The sequence below is a fragment of the Sceloporus undulatus genome, chromosome 5 (genome assembly GCF_019175285.1).
Source record: "Sceloporus undulatus isolate JIND9_A2432 ecotype Alabama chromosome 5, SceUnd_v1.1, whole genome shotgun sequence".
Lineage (NCBI taxonomy): Eukaryota > Metazoa > Chordata > Lepidosauria > Squamata > Phrynosomatidae > Sceloporus > Sceloporus undulatus.
Window position 1 is genome coordinate 10,373,876 of NC_056526.1, and position 15,137 is coordinate 10,389,012.

At 41.7% G+C, this 15,137-nt stretch overlaps 1 protein-coding gene across 14 annotated transcripts in view; it reads left to right on the forward strand.

Moving 5' to 3' along the window:
* Positions 1 to 15,137, forward strand: part of CELF2 (CUGBP Elav-like family member 2) — a 648,498-nt gene that overhangs the window by 224,720 nt on the left and 408,641 nt on the right. The window lies entirely within an intron of this gene.

The window sequence follows — 15,137 nt, forward strand, 5'->3', positions numbered from 1 at the left end:
TGCTTTTTGGATCATGCAAGGACCGTGCTTTTGTATGATGAATGGTGTTTATGAACTACTAGCCTCCAGCTCTGCACAAGCTAAAGCAGGACTGGCAAACAAGAAGTTAACCAAAAATAATCCCCACAAACCCAAACAACTGGTTTGTGGGGGCTCTTCTATTGTCTCCTTCGTTATTATCCATTTGGGCTTGGAATATGCATGGGGGAAGCAGCTGAGCAAGACACCATATTAGCACCAGTGCCCTAAATACCACTTTAATTTGGACTTGTGTTATATAAATAATCATTCCACTTCTGCATTTAACCACTGGATGCTGTTTTGGGGGAGGAAGCAAGAGAGGAGAGGGAGATAAATGTGCTTAATAGGGGAAAACACATATTGCATAGATGAATGGATTTTTAATATTCTGGGGGTCTAGTGAAGAGCCAACCATGAAGAGAAGCTTTTCAGAGCAAGGAAAGGAGGCGGGGAAGAGCAAGCGAACAAGAGTGGCTGAATTCTGCTGAAACTGGCACTCTGCTTCAGGGCGGGGAGGGGAAAAAGCCTTTTGTCTATTTTCTAGCAGACAGTCAAGCGTGTGAATATATCTTTTTGACCAACAATGGGACAACCGAACAATAGAGCTGTCAAGCTAGCTTAATGTATGTCTGGGGTTCGGGTTGCTTTTTGTTTATTTGCAATGATTGTTTGCAATTATTTCCAATCTCTTTTTAAAATGCCTGTCGGTTTTTAATTTCCTCTTACCTTATTTGCATAGACTGTGATATGAACTATGCTACTATTGTTTGTTTCTTTAAAAAATGGATGTTGGGGGGAGAATAATGATCTCCACTATTAATTTTTTTTGTTTCCCTCAATGTATTGGGACATTGTCTACCAGGGGAAACAAAGGTTGTGGAGACTTCTTCCTCAGTTTGAAAAAGGAAACGTATTGATTTCCTGTCTTTAAACATTTCAGCAGGACATGCATCTTGTTAATTCATCTTGTTAATGCCTTCCTTGTACTTTTATTTTTGGATTATTTCACCTTTCTTGATTGTTTTGCAGGGATTCATTTTGGTTTGGTGAATATAATATCCAACAATTTAACATTTCAGGATACTTAAGGGGCAATGACAATAAAAATGCTTTCATGTTATTAATTCAGTGTCATTTTAAGAGGTTAGTTAACTTCATATCTTTTCATCTAGACACTTTGTTTTACTGTTCTGACTGATTTTGGCTGTTCCCTGCTTTAAGCGGAAAGATGCTGGAAGAAAGATGGAATACTAATTAAATAATTAAAATAACAAATAGTAAATATTCCACTGTCAAAGGTACAGCAAAATCCTATATGCATTTGCTCAGAAGTAAGTCTCATTTAGGTCATCAAGGACTTATTCCCCAAAAAATGAGTCTACCATTGAAGCCTCATGAACACAATCTTGAAGATTGCCCTGGTTCTAACCATTGTTCAAGGGTCATACAAAATACACAGCTCTGTAAAGATGCATCTGATTTGCAAGAATTTAAAAATCTGGGCATGTTTTGCTAGGTCTGTGAAATGGAAGATGCTGCTGCTGCTTTTATTAACCTATGGGAGAACTATTTGTATTAAAAAGTTAGAGGATTTTCTATTAGTTAGAAGAAAACAATGTTTTGTTTTGCTTTTCAGCTGCATGTTAAAACAAGCTTTCCTGCAAAGATTTGTTCATGTTAAGTGTAGAATTATTCTGTATTTCAACCCGGTTGGATTGTATGCTTCTGTCAACACACTGCTGAGCACAGAGGAAGCCATAAGAATAGATGCAACAGTCCTTGAACAGCTTTGCAAAATCTTGAACACATAACATTTGATGGTGAGAGAATAATTCATTTTGACCTTAGTGGATTCTCAATCTTGAGCTCTCAAATAGGACCCTCTTCATTAGTGCTTCAGAATAAGTTATTATTTTCCAGACAACTGTTGACAAGTTCTCTTCAACCATATTCCATAAAACCAGTTTTCTTTAGCTTCTGGCTTTTTTCTGCCTTTATTGAAGGTGCGTTGTACTGGCTACTGTTACTCATGTTTGGCTGTGAATAGGCAACCTCAGTGTATAGGCCAACACAGTTTAACAATAACCTCCTCTGCTAAGGTGGATGTGTCATTTCTTATGCCTGTCCAACTATGGTTTGTGATGAAAATGGGACACTGTATCTTCCCTATAGTCCCCTCCCCTGACAGATGAATTTCTGTTGAGCTACCTGGGTCTATGTCTCTGTGTGTACAGAGAAAGTGTGTTGTTGTTGTTGTTGTTGTTGTTGTTGTTGTTGTCAATCAATCAATCAAACTTTTATTACAGTCAACAGACCTCCAGGCAAAAAAATTAAAAATTAAAAACATGTTGTTAAATGCCTACAGGTTGCCCCTGACTCATGGTGACCCTGTGGATGCAAAATCTCCAAGACCCCCTCTCCCCTCTCCTCCACTGCTGTGCTTAGGTCTTGTAAATTCATACCCGTGATCTCCCTAATGGGGGTCTATGCATCTAGCATGAAAATTTGGATTGCACTTGTGTTGTTTTGACGAAGAATTGCTCAGCCGACATATAGTTACCTTGTTAGGTTCTTGAAGGGTTCTCAAAATCATACCTGTATTTCTGAATGTAATTGTATCTACGTTTTACAAAAGAAAGGCCCCCTCTTTGTGACCTTTTCTTCTGGAAGCAAAAGTCCTTAAATAGGTTTCTTCAAAGTCTTCAGGCATAAGAGGTTCCTGGTGTCTTTAGTTATAAACAGCTAAATGCATGCTATGCCTTTATGCTTCAACAGGTAGTTTTGTTTTGCACTGAACCATTAATTGATTGTTTGGATAATAATCAATGGAAGCCATCAACCACAGGTTGCAAATGTGGATTTTAAATCAGAATTTAATCAGATCTGTCAGTGGTTTTCAATAGTAATTGGGTTATTTCAGACAAACCTGTGTGCATATGTTGATTAGATTAATGAGGATAATCTAACATGAGTGTTGCATTTGTAAGTTTCTTTAATTGTTGGGGGAAATCTATTCATTCCAGTTGTGCTTGGGCTGAGTACAAATCTCCCTGCTTCTTTTGTTGAGAGAAACAAATGCATCCCTTGCCTGTGTTAGTGAAAATAGACAAAGTAATTTTTCTGTCCCGTAATACTCAACCCAGAGTCAGCTAATAAAACCAATTGGTAGTAGATTCAAGATTACTAACACAGTACTTATTCTCACAATAAGCAATTTACTTGTGGAATCCACATCCACCAGACTTGCTGAATGGCCATTAATTTACAATTCTCAAACAAGAAGAGAATATAAATAAATATAAGATAGACCCATCAATATTTTTTCATATGGCAGGTAAATGGAACAGCTATGCAGAAAAGGCAGTATACCTGTGAATGTCAACCAATGGGGAGGTGTCAATCTCCTCCAGAGTTTATGTTTTGCTCAAGATCATCCAGTGGGTTTCCATGGCCAAATGGAGAATGGAACCCTAGTTTCCACAAGTGCAGTCCAAAGTTCAAACCACTACACCATGCTGGCTCTCTCTTGTTCTATCTTTATTCTGTTTTTATTGCTAGAGAGGATGAGAGACACTCAGGGGAAACAAAATAAATTGGCAGGCTTTCATTACTTTGGCTAGTGTTGACTAGGGTTGATGGAGCACCATTTTTTTGCTCTGTTTCAGGAAGGAAAATGGTTGGAGCAGCCCTGTATTATGTTTCAAAGTGCTGGAGGAATTTTGAAGTGAGCTCACCTGATCTACATCGTCCAAACAAATGTGCATGTGAATTAAAAAGTGGGTCTCTTTTGGATTCACATGTCAATGAATTCTGAAAGATGGTTTCTAAGAATGGAAGAATATTGAAAAAAAATTAAATCAGCAGAAAGCATGTTTCTCACATGGGAAACCAAAGCAAGGACAATCTTGGACTGACAACAGTCTTCAGAGTGTGGAACCTATTCCGCACAAAATTTGACTGTGGTATTTTTGTGCCAAAAACACAATTTTCTGCACAGAAAATGCTGTCTCCTATGTTTTTGAGCCAAAATATTAATTTTGCACAAATAAGTTCCAAGCTACAAATGGCCTCTTGATTTCAGTGCCTTCATTTTGCCTCCCATACCCCTGACTCTTCTAATGAACAAGGTCAATGAACACATAGAGCTAGACTTATTCTTAACAGGCATCAAACCCAAAAGTAGTTCAGATTTCAGCAGAATTTGGCTCCTCCTGAACTTTCCAGGTTAAACACTAAGAAGTGATCTGTGTTTCGTTTGCTTTACAAGTTTCTTTCTCACATCATGCAAAACATCTTTCTGTCCCAGCATATTAAAGTTCCTCTTGTGATATTTGAATGCCAGTGAAGTGAGCTTTACCCCCTCTACTGGCACCCTCCCCTTATCAAATTGAAGTATATATAAAATTGTGAGCTATACCTCAGGGACTGAATGGGGCTGAGAGGTGGGAAAGAGAACATAAACAAAAGGAAATGGCTGGATTAATATTCATATGTGGGTCTTTACTTTCAAGCATAACTTGCACTTGGCTACTTAAGAAGTCATTCAGGAGTGAATCAATAGTAATTACTGTAATCAGGAAGGCTAATTAGCTGACGATGCGACTGATGGAAAGTTCATTGCTTTGCAGCCCTGAAAACACCTAAGTTGATGAAGTCTGGAAGCAGGGAGGGTACTGTAAATGGAGAGGTTTGGATTTTTGATTTGTTTTCTGAACAACCTGCAGTTTTCAAGAAAAAAGACTGAGTGAGATGACATTAGGAAAGGCTGTATCTAGGAATGGACAGATCAATTAATATATACATATATATTTTTTAAAAAAGCATTGTTTAAAATTTTGCCAGAAGGTTTTTTTTTTACCACTGGTTTTGCATCTACAGTGCGCCCACATCATACACGAGCACACCTTATGCACCTTCCAGCATACACTGGAACGCGTGCCGGAAGGAGCAGAACCATGTGCCAAAAAAGACAATGGTGTGCACGCCCGTAGCACACTCACCATCACACATCACACGCCGATGTAGTGATAGTTGTGAAGTGTCATGGGGACAAAAATACTAATGTGACCTTTTAGGCTACATGGACACTAAAATAGTACAATTGCACCAGAGCAGTTCCCTATCCTTATGATAATCTTTACAGTTTTGTACAGTGCGCCCGCACCATACACGAGCACACTATACGCGGCTTCCTGCTTACGCAGAAGCCGTGTGACAATATAAACAATGGTGCATGCTCCCCATTGTTTCCTATGGGGCGTGAGCATATGAGGAATTTCGCGGACGTAGCGGGGGGGGGGGGGGGGGGGGGGGGCAGAACGGATGCCCCGTGTAAGGAGAAGGCCCACTGTATATATTTCCTAAACAGAGATTTGCATCATGCAGTACAGGGAATTGTGGAATCCAAAGGATTACTGGGAACTTATCCATACATTAATCTGGAAAATGTGAATTAGACTAGCTCACTTGAAAATGTGGGAGGTTCGATTTCTTCATCCATTTGTTTCAAAGCATTTCTACATTTTTTTTCTGGTGGTGGTTAAACAACAGTGGTTTCGTGGATTCCAGTTCCCAGGTTGACAAATAGGTTTGCTGACAGCAGGGAAAGCCCACCAGCACAAATGAAAGATCAGCTAGAATTTTCACCAATTTTATTTTGTTATTCAGTCATCCAAACAACAAAAACAGTCTGCTTTCTGTCTAGAAAATGGATTTTCTGTGCAGAAAACATTTTTTTGCCCACAAACAAAAAAAAAACACCCATGTGCTATTCTGGTTTTGCATCTACAGTGCACCCGCATCATATGCGAGCACACCTTATGCGCCTTCCAGCAGACACTGGAACGCATGCCGGAAGGATGCTCCAATATGAGAAAACACTGGAAAGGAAGTATTTTGTTCTCTCTCACAATTGTTTTCTCCCACAATTATTTTTTCCTTTCATATGAGCATGAAACAGTCTAGGATTTACCTCCCTAAGTTGCAGGGTAGCCACAGCACTTTTGAGTGTCTATTAGGAGGAGACAATGGAATTTGTGGGAGGAGAAAGTAGAATGGGAACGGATGTGATAACTGGGACTCTGAACAGGAACCCTTGAAATAGTGAAAGATCTACCAAAAGAGTCAGGATAGAAATATATAATATAAATATATGTGTACTGTTGGCCCGTATCCATGGATTCAAGCATCAACAGCTTAGAAATACTATATACAGTATTTATTTTATACACACACACACACACACACACATTTAAAAAAGCAAACTTGATTTCATCATTTCATATGAGGATACCACTTTATTCTGCCATTGTATTTAATGGGACATTGGGCTTCCACAGATTGTGGTATCCACAGGGGAACCTGGAACCAAACCTCAGTGGTTACCAAGGGGCCACTGCATATACAGTCCCCCTTCCCTACACTGGATCCACATATTCTGCATTCATGTATTAACCACCCATGGCTTGATAATATTGTTTAAAAAATAAATTCCCGTAAGCAATCCTTGATATTGTATTTTATATAAAGAACACCATTTTACTATACCAATGTATATAATAGGACTTAAGCATCCACAGATTCTAGAATCCATGGAGGGTCCTGGAACCAAAACCCAACAGATACCAATGGCCTACTGTATATGTATATATGTAAAGGTATATAACAAATATTATGAAACATACAATAATCAGTAATTCAGATCAACACTACATGGTCCACACTATACATAGCAGTATGGAGAAAGGTCCATAAAACATAAATCATTTGTTGAAGGGAAAAAGTGGCCAAAAGTCTCAGCCAGTTGTTCATTTAAATGAATGTTAGATGCATTTTGACTATCACTTTTCATCAGGGTCCAATGTCAATTTTATGTTGTCCATTACTTCCTCCAAATAAGAGGCAACACCAGAGTATAGACTTATATAAAATAAGAATGCCTCCTCTCCTTCATGCCCCACACAGTACAGTGTTAACTTGAATAACTGATTAATAATAAATAATAAATAAATAAAATTTTTATTTCTATCCCACTTTTTGCCAGGCAATCAAAGCAGCGTACAACAGGTTAAAATACATCCATATATACATAATACCCCCCTTAAAACAAGATTAAACAATGTAAGATTAAAAACTACATATTAAAACCGACTAAGCTAAATAAAAATCATCATGGGCAGAGTTCGCTGGATGGGAAGTCTTATTTGTGGCTGAGCATTTTATTCCGGGAAGGCTTGCCGGAAGAGATCCGTCTTAATGGCCTTTTTAAAGCTCTCTAGATTGGTAATTTGACAGATCTCGTCTGGCAGGCCATTCCATAAATTGGGAGTGGCTGCAGAGAATGTCCTTTGGGAGGTCACCGTCAACCTGGTCTTTAAGGGCTGTAATAAATTCCTCCCAGAGGACCTGAGTGTACGGGACAGATTATATGGAAGCAGGCGATCCCTTAGATAGGTTGGGCCCAAGCCATGTAGGGCTTTAAAGGTGATAACCAACACCTGTACTGTGCCCGGAAACTGATAGGCAGCCAGTGGAGTGACTTCAGTATTGGTGTTATATGGTCACTCCTTGCTGTTCCTGTGACCAACCTGGCTGCCATATTCTGTACCAACTGGAGTTTCCGGACTAGGCACAAGGGTAGCCCCATGTAGAGCGCATTGCAAAAATTAAGTCTTGAGGTTATCAGCGCATGTACTACAGTTTCGAGGTCACCCTGTTCCAGGAAAGGGCGCAGCTGGCGTATCAACCAAAGCTGATAGCAGGCGCTCCTAACCGTTGTGTTCACCTGATTCCTCATCTGAAGCGACAGGTCAAGAAGCACCCCCAGACTGCAAACACAGGCCTTTGAGGGGAGCTGGGACTGGAAGTTGCAGTCCAATCCCTGGTTTGCGGGCCCCTATCATGAGTACCTCCGTTTTTGTCTGGCTTCAACTTGAGCTTGTTTTCCCTCATCCAGTCCATTACTGCCTGAAGACACTGGTTGAGGGGAGAGATACCATCTGTCATTGTCGCTGATGACCGAGACATGGAGAAATATATTTGGGTGTCATCAGCATATTGATAACACCCGGCCCCATATCCATGGATGATTTCTCCCAGCGGCTTCATATAGATGTTAAATAGCATCGGGGACAGGATGGCGCCTTGAGGGACACCACAATTAAGCTCTGTTTTTGAAGAGTGACTGTCCCCGAGCATCACCCTCTGGAACCTTCCCGAGAGGAAGGAGCGGAACCACTGCAAAGCAGTGCCTCCAATTCCTAACTCTCTCAGGCGTTCCAGAAGGATATTGTGATCTACTTTATCAAATGCCTCTGAGAGGTCCAGCAACACCAACAGGGTCACGCTCCCTCTGTCGATGGCTAGACGAAGGTCATCAGTTAAAGAGACCATGGCAGTCTCCACCCCATACCCAGTCCTGAAGCCCGTTTGAAATGGATCAAGAAAATCGGCTTCATCCAAGACTGCTTGGAGCTGAAGAGCAACTGCCCTCTCAATCACCTTGCTCAGAAATGGCAGATGAGAAACAGGCCTATAATTTTTCATCTCCAGGGGGTCCAGGGAGGGTTTTTTTCAAGAGCAGTCTAACGATCGCTTCTTTCAAAGTGGATGGTATATGACCCTCCCCAAGGGAAGCATTGATGATACGTCTAAGAAGTGCCATCAATGCCTCACCCCCCTGGACGGCCAGCCATGATGGGCAGGGATCAAGAGGGCATGTTGTCTTTTTTTACCTTTCCAAGGATCTTGTCCACGTCATCAGTACTCACAAGCTCAAACTGATCCAGTTTAATCTCACAAACGGGTTTACTGGACACCTCAGTAGTCGGTTTTGCTTCAACATTGGCATCCAAATGGGCTCTTATCTGAGAGATTTTGTCTGCAAAGTAGTTGTTAAAAGCGTCACAGCAGGCCGTTGTTGGGTTAAGTAGAGGGTTCTGGGTAGATGGCATTACCGTCAGTTCCCTCACCACCCTAAACAGCTCTGCTGGACGAGACTTTGCAGACGCAATACGAGCAGACGAAGAGGATTTTAATTGCCTCTCCATAAGAATAAAGGAATTTCCTATGGTGAGCTCTGTCAGATAAGAGTCCAGATTTCCGCCAATTGCGCTCTAGTCGTTGTCCCACCTGCTTCATATTCTTCAGCTCTCCGGTGTACCAGGGCTTGTGATTTGAGGCGGGTCGGAAAGGACGCTCAGGAGCGATTGTGTTGATAGCCTTAGTAACATCGGTGTTCCACATATTCACCAAGGCTTCAACAGAATCACCGGCATTATCAACCAGCAAACCCTCTAGAGCTTTCTGGAATCCGATCGGTTCCATTAGCTTTCAAGGGTGGACCATTCTAATGGGTCCTCCACCCCTGAGGTAGCGGACAGTGGCCCTAAGTTCTGCCCTAACCAGGAAATGATCCGTCCATGACAATGCGGAGGTATTAACTACTTCTGCCCACGGATATTCCTGCCCCATACTGAAGACTGCATCAAGAGTATGACCCGCACAATGTGTGGGCCTGATGACCAAATGGGAAAGGCCCATGGTTGTCATGGCTTCCATGAACTCCCAAGCCGCACCTGTTAGACTGGACTCAAATGCGATGTTGAAGTCACCCAGGACTAAGAGTCTAGGTGACTCCAACAGCAACTCTGGGACCAGCTGTGTCAGCTCAGATAGGGAGTCTGTTAAGCAACGGGGTGGACGGTATACCAACAGAATCCCTATACTATCCCTGGTCTTCAGGCGCAGGTACATACACTCGAAGCAGTCCATCTTCCGGACAGGTATCCTGGTCAAGGTGAGATTGTCTCTATAAACCAGGGCCACTCCGCCCACTCGCCCACTTTCCCTTACCTGCTCCATGACAGCATACCCAGCTGGGAGAGCTTGATTCCAAGTGATGACACTATCTTCTCCCAGCCATTATTTTAGTGTTTTATTATATGTGTTATATACCTATACCTATATACATATACATACCCTGTCTTTTTTTTTTGTTTGTTTGTTTGTTTGTTTACCTTTTATTCTGTGCACCGCAAAATATGGGCAGTGATGATGCAAGGGGGGATAGTTAACTTTACAAATGATACTCCTGAATGTAATATGGATAACCCATGCAGCATTTAATACAGATAAGCCATGCAGCATCCACACAATTAAAAGGTGTGGTCTATCTTCAGGAAGACTAGAGCCACAGAAAGTTTTTTTTAATGCAACTGTCTATGGAGAGGTATGAATGGTTTGTTTGGTTTTCCTTGATGGTCATTTTACTGAGAATTATAGTGCAAAAGGCTTTGCCTGGTTTTACGTGAGAGCACAACCCATAAGCAGTGGAAGACCATTTCAAGAAATGAGACATTCTCTTTTTTCTCAAAGTGTCATTCTTTGCGCTTTAATAGCATTAAGGATGATCAAGCGCCCGGTTGCTATTTATCTCTGCAATGGCTTCCCTGTGACGGTTTTACTGCTTCCAACACATTGACACATTATGTCAGCTGTATAAAAGGTAACTGGAAATGGCAGCTGGTGAGAGGGGATGTCGCCATGCCTGGAATGAAATGGATTATCAGGGCAGCAGGAGCTGCTGGCACCATAGCCCATTTCAACTTGACCTGCCGAATGATTGGCTGCCGGGGGGAGCAAGGAATCGCTCAACTTCATGAAAGATGGCTCCTGGCTCCCTCATAGAGGGAAGTCAAATTGGAATTTCCCCTCCTTAACAATCAAAGGGGGAAAATATGGACCCTGTTTTCTGTTTGTTTGTGTTCATATCTTCTTCTTTTTCTTGGAACTCCTCCCTTCCTCCCACTTCACCACATTGTTCCATTTTTTCTTCTTCCCAAAATACCTTTTTAACTTGGAGTTTCTACTGCCACCAGCTGTGGCAATGCCTCCGGGTGAAGACAGACATAATACTTAAGTTACAGTCTATTCTCCACCTGCAGTGTCAACCCAGCTTCCTTCCAACTTCCCAGGCAGCAGCAGTAGTACTGCTTTTCCAAGCAGTGGCACAGATGCATTTATTAAGAACATTTGTTTCTTGGGAGAAAGGACAAGAGGACTCCCCCAAGGAGGTGTAAGGAGTCTGCTCCAGCAAATATTTTGTGCATACTATTCTCTATCTGCAGTTTTTACTAGGCATGGGTCAGTTGCACCATGAGTCACAGGATCCACATCTTATCAGACAGCTAATGATTAGGGATATAAATCTTTACTCAGGTTGCATCTACACTGTAGTAATAATGCAGTTGGACACAATTTTAACTGCCATGGCTCCATCCTATAGAACCCATGGGGTTCTAGTTTTGTGAGGCATTAGCACTCTTTGGCAGAGAAAGCTAAAGATCTTGTAAAACTACAAATGCCAAGATTCCATAGGATGGAGCGACAGCACTTAGAGTGGTGTCAAACTACATTATTTCTACAATGTAGATGCACCCTATGTTTCCTCTCAAAGAAAGCAATGATTAATTTTGGCAATTTTCATCCCACTATGAGAAAGTCTTAGAAAGCCACACTGTTTTTTAAAGCTCATTTGCAATGTAAAACTCAGGACTTATCCAGTGTAAAATTCACACATGGTTGTTTTGCATGCACAGAAATGGCATTTTTCATTGCAGGAATCATTTTTCTGTTTCTAGGCATTTTAACACTCATAAAATATTCACTTCAAGGCAGAAAGCTTGTTAGGGGTAGTGGGAAGAATAAGACTTGGGGCATATAAGCACCATCCTTCAACATCTTGCCATCATTTTCTACCCCCAACCCATCTACCCAACTGCTGCCCGAGGAAGCCCCCTAACATTGCCTAAACCTGGATCTGTTTGTAGGGTTGCAGCTTTTTTGTGTACGTTTATGATAACAGCTGTATTTATTTTATTTTTTGTGGTTTTGGCAGCATTTTCTTCATCTTAATTTTATCCTAATTTTCTAATTTTATTTCCCCTAATATCCACATTTATACACATGGTTGGACAAGAGAACCACAATGCAAAATTCAGAGGAATGGGAATTCTGAAGGAGAGCTGCATTTCCATTTCCATATTTATTTAGGAAGTGCAAATTCAGTAGCGATTTCTCTCACTTTCTTAAGTAGCCACTGCTTAACATTACAGCCCAAAGGACTGATGGTAACAGGGTTTGGGGAGACCTTTTTTTTTTTTTTTACTTTTCTTGCTTGAGAAAGTATAGAGAACAGTTGGGAAAATACTTTCTGGACAACCACCAGCCATGTTGGCTGAGAAATTCTGGAAGCTCAAACTCATGCTGAGAGAAACAAAATGTCTGGGTTAGCCAAAAATGGCCTTGTAAATGTAAAAACCTCTATGGAGAAAAACCAAAGAACCATATATTTAAAGGCAGAACAGAAGGTGAGAAATGTATTGAGCAGTCTAAGATATCTGAATCCTGGAGCAGGGAGATAGCTTTTTCCAGAGCATTTCTGTATCTGACAGGAGAAGGAGTAAGAATGTCTTATTTTTGAGTAGCAAGTGAGAGTGCATCTTCAGTTTGAGAAGCAAAGGAGAAGCAAAGTCAACCCAGGGTCATAAAGAGAAGATCCAGAACATGCATTCAAAACAATTCAGGATCTATATACAAAAGACAGTCAAAATCCTGTCATAGAATGGGGGGAAACCCCAAAAGCAAACCAAAGTTCATGAAACATGAAAACAGGGACTGCCAAAGATAGTGGAGCTATTGTTCTGCAGCACAGACACAGTATTGGCTGTGCTAATTTATAGCCAGATGTACTAATTATTCCAATATTTCCTTTTAAGGTAGGACATACACTTGCCTATGCTGTTGTTTTAATCTGCAGTGCTCCAGAGGATGCAGTAGCTTGGCCTCCAATACATTTTCTTCAAAGTCAACATCGGATGATCCAGGCTCTGCTTCCAGAGTAGGTCTACCAGCCTTCCCTAGCTCCAAGGCAGGGCTGCCAGCTTCCTATGGTTCTGGCTGGATTTTGGTATCTCAGTTTATTTCTTCCCCTTCCACATCTGAAGAGGACTCCTCTAGGCAGGACATGACATCTCATGGTTCTTGATTAAGTAAGAGCCAAATGGGCCTGTAATTCTGTGCAGTTAATTGGGAACAGCTGTCAGTAAACTCTATTTATGCATTTATTTATTCATTTATCACATTGATTACATAGTACTATACAGAATATATGAGGCTAGGTCCCTTGACCTAAGACTTTTGCAATCTAACATCACACAGCAAATAGCAGGGGAGAGGGAAGATAGAAAAGGTGGAGGTAAACAGGGAAGCAACCTGTGATTTTGCATCTAGCAGGGCCTCAGTAGAGCAAGGGAATTACCAATGGTGCCAGACACTTTATGAGAATGGTGACTTTTGTGGCAGGATTTGAATGAAGCAAGAGAGATGGCATCACAAGCACCATGGGACTTGGCTGTTTATATCTCTGTACTTCCTACTTTGAATAGCAGTGTCACTCAAAAGCAAAGGACCTTCTGATCCATGTCTGCTGAGTTCTTTGTAGATGAAGATGCCTAGGATTGAACATGAGACGTTATGCATGTGAAACATGCACTCTATCACTATGCTCTGAGCCCACTTAGAAAATGCCAGCTTCTTTTGCCCAGTTGCATTGGCTTATCCAGGATGTGATCACAGCCCTTTTCATCATGCTCATAAATTTCTATCTGAGAGGGGCTGGAGGGAAGGCTTTTTTTCTCTCTCCACACAATGAGTGTGTAATGGATGTGTTGACCTGAGGGGCACCATCAAGATGACAGACAAACATTGCTGACACCTTGAGCAGATTCCCAGGTGAGCAGATCAGCAGGTTATCTTTGGTAAGCAGCCAGGGGGAAGGATGGCTGGGAAATGTTGCATAGCCTAAACAAGACAGAGATAATAAATGAGAAGGTGAGGAAATCAAAGGGAGGAATAGAATTCTTCCTCAGCCACTGGGGGAAGGAAGAGAAAATTACATTCTTTTTAAAAATAAGGAGCTCCTATTTATCTCTGCATAGGGTCTCTATGCCAAGTGGGAGCCAATATCCTTCACCCAAGAAGTAGCCCATGTACAATCTTGGGAGTCTGGCATGCCAGTGAAGGTATAGACATTGAAGCTTGCACCTGCCAGTTCTTAGAACTGACATAGTAGCAACCGATAAAAGCTGAAATGTTCATTATGCTGATGTTGTTCTGGATTCTGTGGCATTTCTGGCATGATCTGATGATGTGCCAGGCCACTTTTCTTACCCAGTTCCTTCTACATGAACAGGTGAAGGCCTAGAAGTCGCTCTTGAGAAGGAAAAACAGACATGAACTGTGTGTTCAAAACTTTGAGGGAAGAAATCTGCAGAAATGAACACTTCTTTTTATATAGACTTTGAATTTAAATTGATTTTCTCTACATAGGCTTGTCATAGGTCAGCTAGTGGAGCCCTCATTTGTCTTAGGTCAGCTAGTGGGGCCCTCAGTCAGGACAATATGCTTCAGAGGACATGAAAGAGGGCCTTCTCTAATGTGACAACCTGGTTATGGAACGTCCTTTTTTAGAGGCCCAGTTGGCACCATGAATGGAAGAGCTGGGCAAACCTGGTTGGTGCCACCCAGAACTTTACCACACAGGACCTAAGGGACATCTTCAGAACAGCCCGGCAGGGGATGGAATGAGTGAGGGACTGGTGTGTGTGGTAAAATCTATCCCCCACTCGTTCTGCACTCGTTCCTGCTCCTCCCGGTCCATTCTGAGAACGTACAGAGGAGGAACAGTGTGATAAAGTTCCCAATCACAGCTCAGAGAATGCTGTGAAGGCTAGCTATAGAAGAGAAACTATCCCAAACTCAAGCTTGTTTCTGGCAGTAGGCAGATAGGAGACAGATGGCATAGAGACAGGGTAGGATTACAGGAAGACAGGAGAAATATGGCATGCAGATAGGGATAAGATTGCAGGAAGATAGGAGAAAGGAGGCACAGAGGTAGGAATAAGTTTGCAGGAAGATAGGGGAAGGGTGGCATAGAGCTGTGACAGAGACAAGAGACAGTCTCTCAGGGGGAGGAACTGAATAGGATTTTGGGAGCTGTGAATGTTTAAATGGTTCACGGGTTAATGTTTGATCTTGCTGTGTATTAATAAACTTTT